General features: G+C 34.7%; 1 protein-coding gene and 1 long non-coding RNA gene across 12 annotated transcripts in view; one reads left to right on the top strand and one right to left on the bottom strand.

Moving 5' to 3' along the window:
• The window catches only part of SPAG16 (sperm associated antigen 16), a 911,935-nt gene that overhangs the window by 706,038 nt on the left and 191,927 nt on the right, over positions 1-13,970 (top strand). The window lies entirely within an intron of this gene.
• The window catches only part of LOC144305922 (uncharacterized), a 188,600-nt gene that overhangs the window by 145,341 nt on the left and 29,289 nt on the right, over positions 1-13,970 (bottom strand). The gene's annotated exons all lie outside the window — the stretch shown is intronic.

The following is a 13,970-nucleotide window of genomic DNA, read 5'->3' as shown; positions in this document are numbered from 1 at the left end:
ATGTCTTTTGACCTGAAAGTCAGTGGCCAGAGGCACAGGAAAAGCCAATATTTAAATGCTTACTTCCAGTTTTTTTTCTACCCATCTCATTATGGACCAGTAATAAAGAATGGGCATAGCAGCACTAGTTTGCCAACCACATGTCACATAAAATAAATATGCTAGCATTATGACACTTTGCTCTTTATATTTACACATGGTAAACATCTCTTTATCATTCTTTGGTCTAGATGATAAATGTATGATTCCTGGTACCATTTAAACAAAAACTTGATCATAATTATCTGATATTACAAACCACCAAGGAGTGTTTATGTCACATAAATGTAAAGTTAGTCAAAACCTTTGAAGCTTTATTGATAATGCCAATACATCCCAACATAGTCTCTCTGTAATTGCTAATCTTCACTAGTTTATTACAAACATAATTGTGATGGCTGGGCTAACCCATAACAAATTAATGTTTAGGACGTATTTCCTTGGCCTTACTTAACAGAAAAAGATGTAAGCATTCCTTTTTCACCCCACAATGTTCTCAGGAAGAACTGCAGTACATTATAAGGCCAGCTATTGGTTGAATATTACTGGTACATTTCTTAAGGGTGACTCTGCAACCAGTTTCAGAGCCAAAAACAAAAGGGCATAATTTGATAAAAATCTTATTGCCTGATAGCTTGCAGACATCTGTCAGCAGTTTGGGTTTCTTTTAAAGGGCAGCACATGGCTGACTGATCTCATAGTAGGATTTATAAGAGTAATTATTGCCATATAATTCAATAAATCACTTTTATCACTGAAAACCTAAAGCTTTCAAATTTTCGCTTTCTAGTTGTTGAGTTCCTAGGGAGAGAGGTTTCTGTAACATGAATTCTAATTCCAATAGAAAGCTTCAGTAAAATTTAAATAATTTAATGACAAAATAGAAGTGATGATTACAAGTCCTTTTATAAATTTAGTCTTTGCTTTTGCATTTAGAATATTGCTATGAATATAAAAAAAACGGCAGCTGGACATTTTAGGACCACATTGCTTATTAACATCAAAAATTAGATGTGCTTATTAACATCAAAAAATTAACATGCATAGCTGACTGACAATTAAAGTAGATTTGCACAAAAAATTTTGACTTACGCAGAGACTGAAAAATGCTTCAAAAAGTGCTCATTCTCAAGGCAGCACTGCTTTCTAAGCACTTCCACTATAATCCAGCATGTACAGATATTTCAAGAAAATAACCTTTCTGAGCTTGGATCTGCCTCTCTCATAAGAGTATTACGTGCGTAAAATGAGACGTTTTATGTAAATTAGTGAGTACAGTTCCTGCCACATAATAGGTACCTGATAACTTATGGTTATTGTGGAGAAGCTTATTTCTTAGTTACAGGGCAGAAGTACTTTGTATTTAGAAATGAGAATATTAATTTGGAGCAAAAGAAGAAAATATACTGGCACAACACAGAGTTACCTGTATTAAACGTCCCTGAATTAATTCGTATCTGATAGGAGGAGTTTATGGAAAGATGATGAGACAAATGAGATGTGATGAAAGAACATGACAAAGATGAATTTACGTAAGCATTAAACAGTTATAAAAAAGAGCATGTATATTATTTTATTCCAAAGAGCTGTATATGAACTGGAGTGGTTCGAGAAGTTTCTACAGAGAAGGCAAAAGTTGCAGGATAAAGGAATACCGAATTAGTGGTGGAGACCTAACCAAATATGTCTATATCGTCCAGGACTGAGGCAAAAGACTGAATGGAATAGATGTAGGGTTATATGGAAATCAGAGAGCAGAGAGACCTGACCATTATATTACGAGCAGTTCTTTTAAAAAATTTTTTTCTTTTAGATTTTTATTTATTTTTGCAAGAGAGAGCACATACACATGGGTACATGTGCATGAGCAGAGGGAGGAGCAGAGGGAGAAGCAGACTCCCCACTGAGTGGGGAGCCCGGAAGCAGGGCTCCATCCCAGGACACTGAGACCCTGACCTGAGCCCAAGGCAAATGCTTAACTGACTGAGCTACCCACGTGCCCTTAAGAGCAGTTCTTAAACACATACAATATGGTTTTGCCCCTTTATCCCTTCAACCTGGTTCTTTCTTTCATATCAGTTTTCACATTCTGTAATTATCTTATTTTTCGATTTAATTTATAGTCCCTCTCCCCAACTACAATGTAAGTTCTATTAGGGCAGAGTCCTTGTCTGTCTTCTTCAGCATTCTATTCAGACATACTTAGCAGTATACCAGACATAAAATAAAATAGACAATGTTCAAAAAATAGAAATTGCATTAATAAATTAATGGATGTAAACTAAAAAATAAATTAGTTCTTTTAGCAAACTTTACTGGATAAATCATAAATTGGCATTGGAAAGTATTAGTCAAAGAATTCCGTGCTACCTTCACCCTACCACATTGTCGTCCACCATAGAACTGTTCTCAATGACTCTCTACTGCCACAAGGCAGAACCATTGTTGCCCCTGGTGAAGCCACAGTATAAAGCAACAGACCTTTCAAGTGCAAATCTGTGGTCCAAGTGTAAGGAAGAGAAATTTTGTGAGAATCTAATCATTTGGGGTTTTTTTCTCTCCTCTCAGCTAAATGAAGAATCTATGGAGAGAGGGGGAAAAGATGAGTATAAGAAAGGCAAGTTACTGGGAATTGAGAGCAATAGGGAGAGATGATGATTAAGTGATTTACCAGATGTACAAATTACATGGCCAAGGAATTAAGTGATTTTCAGATGAATCAGGAGATGTTACCATGGAGGAATAACAGTGGCTGAGAACCACACGGCTTCCTCTCCCTCCTATTGCAATAACATTATGTAAGCTCTCCAGAACATATGTGCCACCTGGAAGAAAAGGGAAGAAGGGAGGAAATGAATGCTAAATTGACTTGGTGTTGTGAGAATTGCCAAAATGAAGTGTCCCTTATGGGATGGGAAAGAGATCAATACAGAAAGGTGTGCAATATTAAAATAATTTCTATAGAAGAGACAAGGAAAGCTTTTTAAAGGTTACTGTCTCAGGAACCACTATGATGGGACACTACATAGGCCTAAGATAGTTATACCTTAAATAAGTAAGCATGTATTAATATATACTTCCACAGATACATGCAAAATTCCTATATATTTCTGTTCTAATCCATAAGAAACTTCTCTTGTTTTAAATAGTTTTCAATTATTTCTTGACCTTGACCAAGCTGTTTATCAGTTGAGGGGTATTGTGTTGTAACTTATTTATTTTATATTGGCATTTTGGTGTTGTAAATCACTCAAAATGGGAAAATAAAATCTTAGGAACCCAATTTTACCATTTGTTCTGATTATAAAACCTAAGCATTCATCTATGCACCCATCATCATTCATTCAATAAATATTTGTCTCTTTTATCAGAAAACAAAAGCTTTTCCAGGCATTATCAGCAGTGTTAAGTCTATAACTCATTGGCCAGATGTGAACTGTATGCCTCCCCTAGATGTAAGGGAAACTGGGAAAGAGTCCCTTCCATCCTTGCTAGCAGAAAGCAGCAAGGATGAGCAAAGTTGGGAATTGTCATGTGAACAACCATGTCTACCATAATAAATAATGGAAAGAACCTCAGGTTAAGAAAAATCTACCCAACCAAATCTTAGCTGTCTCATTCTATCAAATTACTCTTATAATTCTATATCTCTTAACCTTCCCCATTTTCCTGCTGCACAGAGGAGGGGGGGGGGGAATGCAATGAAAAAAAAAAGAAAGAAATGAGAATGTTATGGTTTCTAAACTTTTGTTTAGTACAAAGTCCTATGATGAGCTGTTTCCTCTATCCCCACCTCCCCTCTTTTATTATCAAAGTGCATTTTGTCTATTTTAGAGATTTTCAAATTGGAGAGATCTTTATTTATGACCTTGAAAGCTGAGGCTGTAATCCAGCAACACCATCTAGAACCATAAGAAGCCCAAGTCAAGAGAAACTGAATAGGTCAGAGTTTCTGCCCCACTACCTTTGCCCAGACCACCTCCTTCTTTTGTGTCTCCACTTCTTCCTAATTATCCGCCTCGAACACAGCTCAGTCTCTGACTTGACAATATGAAATTGGTTCACTAAAGCTGGAGAATGAAAATCTGCAATTGAAATTTGAGAGGCACTGCCAATAAAGCATTGACTAGACATGCCATTAAGTATATTTGAAAGTATAATGAGGATCTATAGGGAGACTTATTCTTGTCCCATACAGTCTCTCAAAGATGAGTATTCAGTCATTCAACACATGTTTATAAAGTGTGTACTGTGTGCCAAGCACTATATAACAGAATATGTGTTCCTTTGTTTAGGCACAGTCATAATGCAACATCTGAAAATTAAGTCTAGATGCAGTCATTTAAACTACTTTTTATTCTTGATTTATAAAATAATTGAAAGTCTACATCTTGAATGAAAGGAGCACATTAAACTAGATACCAGTATTTTTTTAATATATTTCAAAATCTAAACATCCTTTGGAAACTAATCCACGTGGAATATTTCTTCATATTCATAAAAATGCAAACTCTTTGCAAATGTAATTGCTTAGTCTTCAGAGGCAAGATAGCTTTACTTGGAAGTCTCTCCTTAGTCTTATACTTATCTGCTATGGCCCTGAATACTAATTTTAGGAATACTGAACTCCCATTAGTCAACATTGTTCAAATGTGAAAATGTGTTAATACAACTAATCCCACACTTCTTAAATAACACATCCATCCTTGTAACTTGCCTTTTACTCATATCAGAGTCATCAAGTCATCGACTAATTTCATGATAATCATTCATTGACTCAAATGTGGGATTCTTCATCTCTCTCAGTGCTTCATTTAGAACAGGTTTTGAAAGTCTGAGTGTGATTTCAGAGAAAGTGAATAGTATTTCATACTTAACAGCATCACTTGACCAAGAAAGCTTAAATCTTTACACAAAAATCGTGGCTTTTTCTCTTTTAGTCATGTGAATTCTAACTTCCAGAACTAACAATTCATATAATTATCTTGTATTGCTTAGATTTTTACAGTACTCTTCACAATGATGCCCCGTGACTCCTTCAAGCTTTTAGCTGCCGAATGACAGACTCACAGCTATTCTGCTTCGTAGATTAACATTAGAAAGCAGAATTTGCATCTGGACACTAGGCCTTTACTCATCAAATCAGCAAATGGAACTAATGTGGAATAACAATGGAGAGGTAGCTTTCAGAACAGAAGACTAGGAGGGATTTTTAAAAAACATGCAGTTCACATTTTTAAAAAATCACAAAAGCCATTAAACACTGAATATATCTTATTTTTCATGTCAGTTAAGGTTATCATTGTCTTTTCTAGGACATTCATGATTATCATGCTACAAGTAATGTTGAGGATTTTTTTGATAAGCATTTTAAATGCCAGTCATGTAAATAGTGTTCCTTGTCTTTGGATAAAATCTATGCTTTACCTGTGCATTTTGCACATTTTAAAATATAGACTTGAATTGGAGAATATTTTGGGTACAGTGAAGTGTAATCCTAGGAGACTATCACAAAAGCAGCAAATGCTAAATGTGATTTTTCTGTGTTAAATTCACAAACAGTTTTTTAAATATTTTTCTTCATGATATTTTGATAGAGTGAAATACTCTAGGAAATAGATTTTTAAGAGGTTCTTTTAAAAAAATCAACTTAATTATAAGTTAACTTCTTTACATGCAAATTAATTCATGGTGAGTACTTGAAGTAGATATGTGTGCTATCAAAAACTGAGCTAACATAGTTTATCTTTTGGGTTACCAAAACTACCAACAATCCTCTTTAAAAACTAATTAATGCCATGAGAAATTTTCACAAATTCAGAATTTTAGTTGGAAATAATTGAACAATTAAGAATTTTAATTAAGTGAACCAATCTTCAAAATGGCCACCCTACCCTAAAATTCTCTTTTATTTTCCTCTATTGCCTTATTTTTCTCTACCTTGACTCATGCATAGAAATACATGCAGTGAGATACAAATCACTGTCTAGACACTCATACTATAGTGTCTCTGGAGTTTCCTCCAGACCTTTCCTCTGTCTGGGTCAGTACAGACACTACTCTTTGGTACTCCTCTTAGACTCAAAGGTAGATAACAAAGATTAAAAAGAAATTTGGGACGTTTGCAGACATCCTCTCTTCCTCACTTAACAGATTGTATTGTTTGCTTTGGAATTTATCTAGAAGAGATGACGTAAAAAGTTTAGAGCACTTTGCATCATTATTTTTTCTTCACATATGCCCCCAAATTTTGAAAAATAACATTATACACTCTTCCACAAAGTTGCTATCTAAAATTGCTTCATAAAATTAAGTGTTCACAAAGGGTGTTATTGCCAACATGTTGTATATGTTGTACTTGTGCTATAAATATATTTTTGCCAAAAGCTTGTAGCTGTAGGTTTAACTTATTTGCCATTTATGATAAATGGTAAAAAGCCAGGCCTTACTCTCAAACCAATCAGTCAAATCAGGCTTATGTCATTATCAGTTCAAATAAAAATGTCATGATATGTTCTCAAGGTGGCTATCTCTTCTGAACTCTAGGAAGATAAAATGGATAAAACACTAGAATAATAGATGATAGGTAGATATAGATAAGATAGAGACCCTCTAGAAGAAGCCTTGTACCTTGCCCTGAGATTTTGGTTAGTTTGGTGCCTTTGGAAAAAGGCACAGCTACCTTCAGTATTTCTTGCCAAAGCTCTTTTTGTTTTCCTTGTAAAACTCTTGCATAGGAGCCATAAATTTTCTAAACGTTTCTTGATTGGGCACGTCTGCCTTGGTTGTACCCAAACCCATAATATACTTCTGTTTAGCAAAGAAAGAGAAAGATGATTGAGAAAAGGGAAGCTCGAAAGGAAAAGCCAGGATGATGTGAACCGGAATGGTGTGAACCAATTTTAAGAAAAATTTGAGTGGAAGCTGAGATTCTAGAAAATGATTATCATATAGCTGTGTGCTTGTGAACCCAGAGGAAGTTCTGTGTGACTTCCAAGGGTACATGTGCACTGATTTTGAAAACCATTGTTTGAAGTGCCCCTCAGCTTTATTGAGATATGAGTACCATATAACACTGCATAAATTTAAGGACTTAAAATGCTTTTAATGCTGAGCTTCAATTCTAATAGTCTTGAATTCAAGTAGTCTGAGTAAATCCTTGGATTTGACTTTGAGAAAACAAGACTGAAGAAGTAAATGGCAAGAAAGAAAATAAATACTACTCTAAGAGAAACTATGTTGAAGGATTCACCACACAGGTTGGAAGTCTGTGAAGGCATGAAAATCTATGATTCCTTACTAAGCAGATATTTATGAGAATTTGGACAAAAAAATAGAGGACTCCAAGAAACCAGGCAGTTCTACCTCCCAGTGACAGTCTTCATGTTGGTGATAAATTTTCAAAATATTAAGGAAGGCATATAAGTGATTGATGTAGAACAAAGTAGTCATTTTCTCCTTCACTGCTTTAATGTTTCTTTTTCCTGATGCTTTAAGAAAATAATGCCTGTGTGAAATAATTAATGAATAATGTGAAATTTGCTACTGAGTAATTCTACAATGTGGTAAAGCACTCTGTTTTCTATTTCTTAAAGAGAAACGAAGATTTGTTTCTTCTATTAAAGATTGGTCCTGCCATCCCCAGGGGTAAAAATCAAGGAGAAAATACTATTTTGTTTGCACAGTTTATTTAGCCACATTTAGCTACTATTTTTGTAATAGATTCTACCAAAAACTGTTTTTTTCTCTCTTTGTCATGTACTAAAGTTTGTTCTGTTTATTGCATTTAATGGCATTATTCGATCCTTTATATATTTTGGTTTTTCAGACAGTTTTAGTATTTTATGCTATTTGGGATATTTAAGTGTTTCTCATGTAATATTTCTTCTCTTTAACAAGGACTCATGGGTAAGCAAGATCCGCTGTTTGCCAAATTGTACCTGTGTAAGATTGTTGCTCTGTCGCTATAATGCATTTTCAAAAATAAGTAGTGAAACTGCAATAAGCTTCTGTTTTACATCAGATTCCTTTTAAAGAAGAGCTTGACCCCTTGGACAAGGATTCTTAGGCAAGGGAGTGCACTTAGGAGAACCTTGTAATGGAGTGAGGGAAGCAGGAGCCAAGCAGCAGTGAGGTTTCAGCTTAAGTCCGGCATCAGCCTGACTCATGGGGAGCTCTGGAGCATGATTAGCACAGTAGCGTTGTCCAACCTTGAGGCAAAGACACAAAGCTTTGTGCCCCCATATCAGTCACTTATTGGCTGTAGGGGGCCACATGAGGATAGAAGGTGAGGCATAATTTCTCAGATATTTCCAGGTAAGATGCTTTCTAACAAAATGTTTTTTTTAAGAAAATTACACCTATGCATAATTAGCAGCCAATAGTCCCAGCAGCTGGGGAATGGGTACTGCACTGACTAGAGAAAGTGTACCTGGCCAAAGCCCCAACAGCCTCTGCTATAACTGCTAAGCTAGTCAAATACTTTTGTATAATTAAAATGTTAAGAGATTTCATTAATTATTTTTAACACTCAATCCAAAGTAAGATCTTGTGTGTGTGTGTGTGTGTGTGTGAGAGAGAGAGAGAGAGGGAGAGAGAGAGAGAGAGAGAGAGTGCATGTCTGTGAGAGAAAAGAAGAGAAACTGTGTGCCTGGGAGAGAGAGAGAGAGAGAGAGAGAGAGAGTGTGTGTGTGTGTGTGACAGAAGGTTCATTTGGTTCATTTGGTAGAGCTCAAGGTTACTACTGCCAAGATTTCAAGCAGAATGTCTCAGTTAAAGAAGTAAAGTCCTCTGGCAGTAATAGATCTGTATGATTTACTTGCTGTGTAACCTTGGATAGTTACTTAACTTTTCTGAATTCACTTCATCATCTCTACAACTGCTGTCATAATATCTACCTGTGGATTATTGTGAGACTATGTGCAAAGATTGCAGACCAGAGGGAGATACTCGCTAAATGATGGCTCCTTTTTTGTATATTGTACAGATTGTTTTATCATTCTCCATTTCATGACTTCAAAGACTTGCTTTGGAAAACAAAATGTAGATCAAATGAAAAGTTTTGGCCACAGTCATGCAAATGCCATCTCTGCTGACAAAAACAACATAAAATAAAATCCTAACACTGGGTGTCATCTCTATGCAAAAAATCAGAACATTTAGTTTTTATTCTTTTTATTTTAAATGAGAAAGTTCTCTGACACTGCTGAGGGGGATAAAGCAATGCACCATTTAAAAGTACCATTGTGTCAGCAGAACTGGTTGGCACTCTTAAGAGAGTTACTCTTTAGATAATACTCAGATATTACCATCAGATGATAAACACAAGTTGGACAGGCAAGATATTTAAGAGAGTCGCTGACACATTCTGAAGCAGTGCGTTATTATATAACCTGTAGGCATGAAATAGATGATAGACCTTCACTGGGCTTTAGATTTTTTTTTGTTGGTCACCACTAGATAGTGATAGATGAAAGATCAGACTTGTTTAAAGATAAAAGTAACACTTTGGATCTCCAAAATCAGCTAAAGGTAAATCCATCTACTTAGACCATGGTAGTGAAAAAGTGTATGCACTAATATACATATGAGTAAATCTTGCTAGTTACTATTTACCAACTTCCCTCCCTCACTCTCATTCAGAGACACTATACTCTTACATTACAAACTGTTATAACAAACTTTGGATATTTGGTGTCTGAAACTATAACTAAATTAGAAGCAAGAGAATGAGATAAAAGAAGGATACCCACAAACTCTACATTTTCATTTTGACCTCTAATAATTGCAGAGCAATAATTCTTCAACTTTGTGAAAATTTTAGTAGAACAAGATATATCTATGCACTTTAGATCTACGCTATAGGATTTGCTGGTCAAGCAAATATTCTCATTTTACATGTGAGAAATGACCCAGAATGTTTTTGACTTTTGCAAAGTCACAATACTGGATTTCAAATACTTGTATTAAATCTCCTAGGCTGTTTGCTTATCTGAATTTTTTAGGAAGATTTTTTTCCCCATAATTCAGGAAGCACTGCTCCTGGATCCATTTGATAAAGGGGAAAAAATCCTCATGTTTACTACTGGGACTGGAATATATGTCCATATCTTTGAGTCAGTACGTATTTATTTATATAGCATCTGCATGTGATAGCCACTGTACTAGACAGTGGTAATCCAGTGGTGAATAAAATAAACATGTCTTAACCCTCATAAAACTTAAAGCTTATCATGTAACTTGGCAAGCAGACACAATGCAAGTAAATACAAAAATAATTATAACACATTTTGGATGCCATGAAATAAAAGAACAGAGAATGGAAGAGAATAATTGGCAAAAACTATAGGGATGGACTCCTGAAGAAATAACATTTAAGATAAGACACAAGATGTGAGGAAGAGTCAGCCAGGTGAAATGATAACAATGAGTAATTTGTAGGAAGGCTCTGAGGGGAGAACATACTTTGCAAATTTTAGGAGTCAGAAATGAAGTGTGAGAGTTTTAGACTGTCTTGGTGGTGGGTGGTAAAGCAGGGAGATGGAGATGGAACTATAGACAGGTTCCACTTTAAAGAGTCTGGATTTTTATTCCAAGTTCAAATGAAGGCATGAGATGGTTTTCAAGCAGGGGGATGTATTAAGACCTCATTTACATTTTAAAAAAGCTCACTCTAGGGGGTTAGGAGTGGAAGTGGGCTACTGTGAAATGCAATATCAGACTACAAAAGAGGCAGTGGGGGTGAAGAGAAGTGAATAATACATATTTGAACAAACTTTGGAGGTAAAATTGACAGAACATGGTGATGGATTGTAGATGGGTGTGGGGGAAGAAAAGTGACTTGACCCCTAGATTTTTTACTTGTCCCAGGGACTAGATGAATGATGTGCTGTGCCATAGAGGAAAATCTGTTTTCCTAAATTTAACCCTATGTTGTATGTCATAACCACCAGCATTCTATGCTCAGGGAAGGTGGAAATATAGAATAGAGGGAAGAAACTGCATTGGAAAAGACAAAAATCAGCATGCCATTGCAGTTTTTCCCCTTTGCCCTTTGAGCTTCCACTCTTTTCTCCTCTGAGACCTTGGCATCTTACCCTCTTTTTTTTTTTTTAATTTATTTATGATAGTTACACAGAGAGATAGAGAGGCAGAGGGAGAAGCAGGCTCCATGCACCGGGAGCCCTACGTGGGATTCGATCCTGGGTCTCCAGGATCGCGCCTTGGGCCAAAGGCAGGCGCCAAACCGCTGCGCCACCCAGGGATCCGGCATCTTACCCTCTTTAGCATCATAAAAGGATTTGACATTTTTTTAGATTGAAGTATAGTTGACACACAATGCTACGTTAGTTTCAAGTATACAACATAGTGATTGGACAACACTATATATTATGCTATGCTCACCACAAGTGTAACTGCCATCTGTCGCCATGCAAAGTTATTATAATAGCATTGACTGTATACCCTATGCTGTACCTTTCTTCCTCATGACTAATTAATTCCATAACTAGAAGCATATACTTCCCACTCCCCTTCACCTATTTACCCATTACCTTACTCCCTCCCCTTTGCAACTACCAGTGTGCTCTCTGTATTTCTGGGTCTCTTCCTGATTTTTTATTTGTTTTGTTTTTTTAGATTCCACATATAAGTGAAAGTACATGGTATTTATCTTTCTTTTTCTAACTTATTTCTTCTAGCATAATCCCCTCTATGTCTATTCATGTGGTAACAAATGGTGAGATCTCATTCCTCTTTATGGCCAAGTAATATTCCATTGTATATCTATAGATAGATAGCTAATTCCATATATATAGATAGATATAAATATATACCACATCATTTTTATCCATTCATCTATAGATGAACGTTTGTGCCATGTTTCTTCTACATCTTGAAGAGCTTCATGATGGTTTAGATACCACTTAACAAGTGGGATAAAAAGGAAACTACTTAAAACCACCTTAAGATAGTGGTAATTATTTAATAGTTAAGGAAATGCAGAATAGAGACAAATATCATGCCTAATTCAGAATGATAGAATGATAAAATATCACTTAGCCTCAAAATATTCTACTAATTCCAAATTACAAACCACAAAAAAATGAAGAAAATGGTTGCAAATTATATAGAAACACGTTGGCAAAGAAGGACGAAAAGATAAATCCAGTCTGTATACCTATTATATTATTAGGAGTTAAATAAAAATAAAATGCATCATATTCAAATTAGGTAAATTCCTTAAATTAATTGGATTTAATATTCAAGTATCAAAGCCAGAATGCTAATATAGGCTTGAGCTAAAAATAACATAGAGAAGAGCTAAGGGGTAGCGTAATGTAGTGAATCATATAGCACAACACAATCTATCAAAACTACAAAGCCTACGATTTTCTTCTTTATATTAGATTGAAAAATGACTAGAGTATATGGTTATAAGGATAAGTAATGAGAAGTCTAAGTTGAGAGAAAACTATGTGATATTATCTTTCTATGATAATATATAACTCTAACAGCCACAATTAATAATAGTTAAAGGCTTAAATGGCTCTGGGATATATAGTTAACAGAAGATAGGTATACCTGTCAATATGAAGCTTTGGAACATTACTCAGATAAAGTTAGGGCGATTAACCTGACAGCATTCCACTGAATTTCTGACCACAAATAAATGTTATAAAACTCATGTAGGTAAAAAAATGACTTAATAGTATTAAACATTTGACACAGCATATTTAAGTTGATCATTATCCAATCATAACTTAGAAATCAATGAATAAATCTGAATATGCAATTAATGCAAATAAATGGGAAAAAATCCTTATTGAACTTATATCCATATTTTTATATTACTATTATTTTAAAATAGTATTAGCTTTGTTTAGGAAATAACCGAATTTCTGAATCAATAAAGTTCAATTTAATATAAAACATCAATCTTTTGGAAGTATTTTATAATAATATATGGGCTAAATAATAAATCCTCATAGTAATACCAAATATCTTACATTTTAACAGAAAAAGTTAAAATATCATTGTCATTGTTAATAAAATTGTTCTAGATACTCAATATGTATTTAGTTCACAAAACTATCTTTCAGATTTCTATGTCATTAGAACTCTACTTCTGTTATTTATCTTTTAGTGCTTTTTATTGATATTTGTGTGATGGCAATGTGTGGTAATATCAGTTTATATGACAATCATCTGTGTATTTTTCTGTATTTTTCTTCTGTTGATTCAATCCACTAATGGGTAAAGTGCTTATGAAGACATCGAGGACCATGATTTTAAAAAAACAATTTTATATAATGTGAAATTATGTATATATTATATATGTATATATAAGGAAATATATACATACAATGAAATATTAACATACTCTTGTCAGTAAAAGATAATATTTGGGCCACATATACTATTAAGTGTTACCTGGCTATTAGTAAAATAACCAAGGTTTTCATATTCTATGATTACATTCATCTATCATGTATAATCTAATAAATAACTTCCACTTCACTTCTAATTTGGCAGTAGAATTGGCCTATTATTTAATTATTTAAAATGTAGAAGATAAACCAACTAAACAAGTGGAAACCTAGAATAATTTGCTAACTAAAAGTTCTTAAAAGCACAAATCAATTTCTAATTCACTCAAAGATTATATTTTTAAAACGTGAAATATTTGTACTATTTTACCTTAAGTCATAATTGAAAAAATTACATTTATTGAAAAAAATTATTTGTATATTTCCTTATAATTCTTTGAAGATATAAATTTATAAAAAATAATCCTAAAGGGATCCCTGGGTGGCACAGTGGTTTGGAGCCTGCCTTTGACCCAGGGCGTGGTCCTGGAGACTCGGGATCGAGTCCCACGACCACGTCGGGCTCCCGGTGCATGGAGCCTGCTTCTCCCTCTGCCTGTGTCT

The sequence above is a fragment of the Canis aureus genome, chromosome 36 (genome assembly GCF_053574225.1).
Source record: "Canis aureus isolate CA01 chromosome 36, VMU_Caureus_v.1.0, whole genome shotgun sequence".
Lineage (NCBI taxonomy): Eukaryota > Metazoa > Chordata > Mammalia > Carnivora > Canidae > Canis > Canis aureus.
Note: the sequence above shows the minus strand (reverse complement) of the source record. Positions and strands in the feature narration are given on the sequence as shown.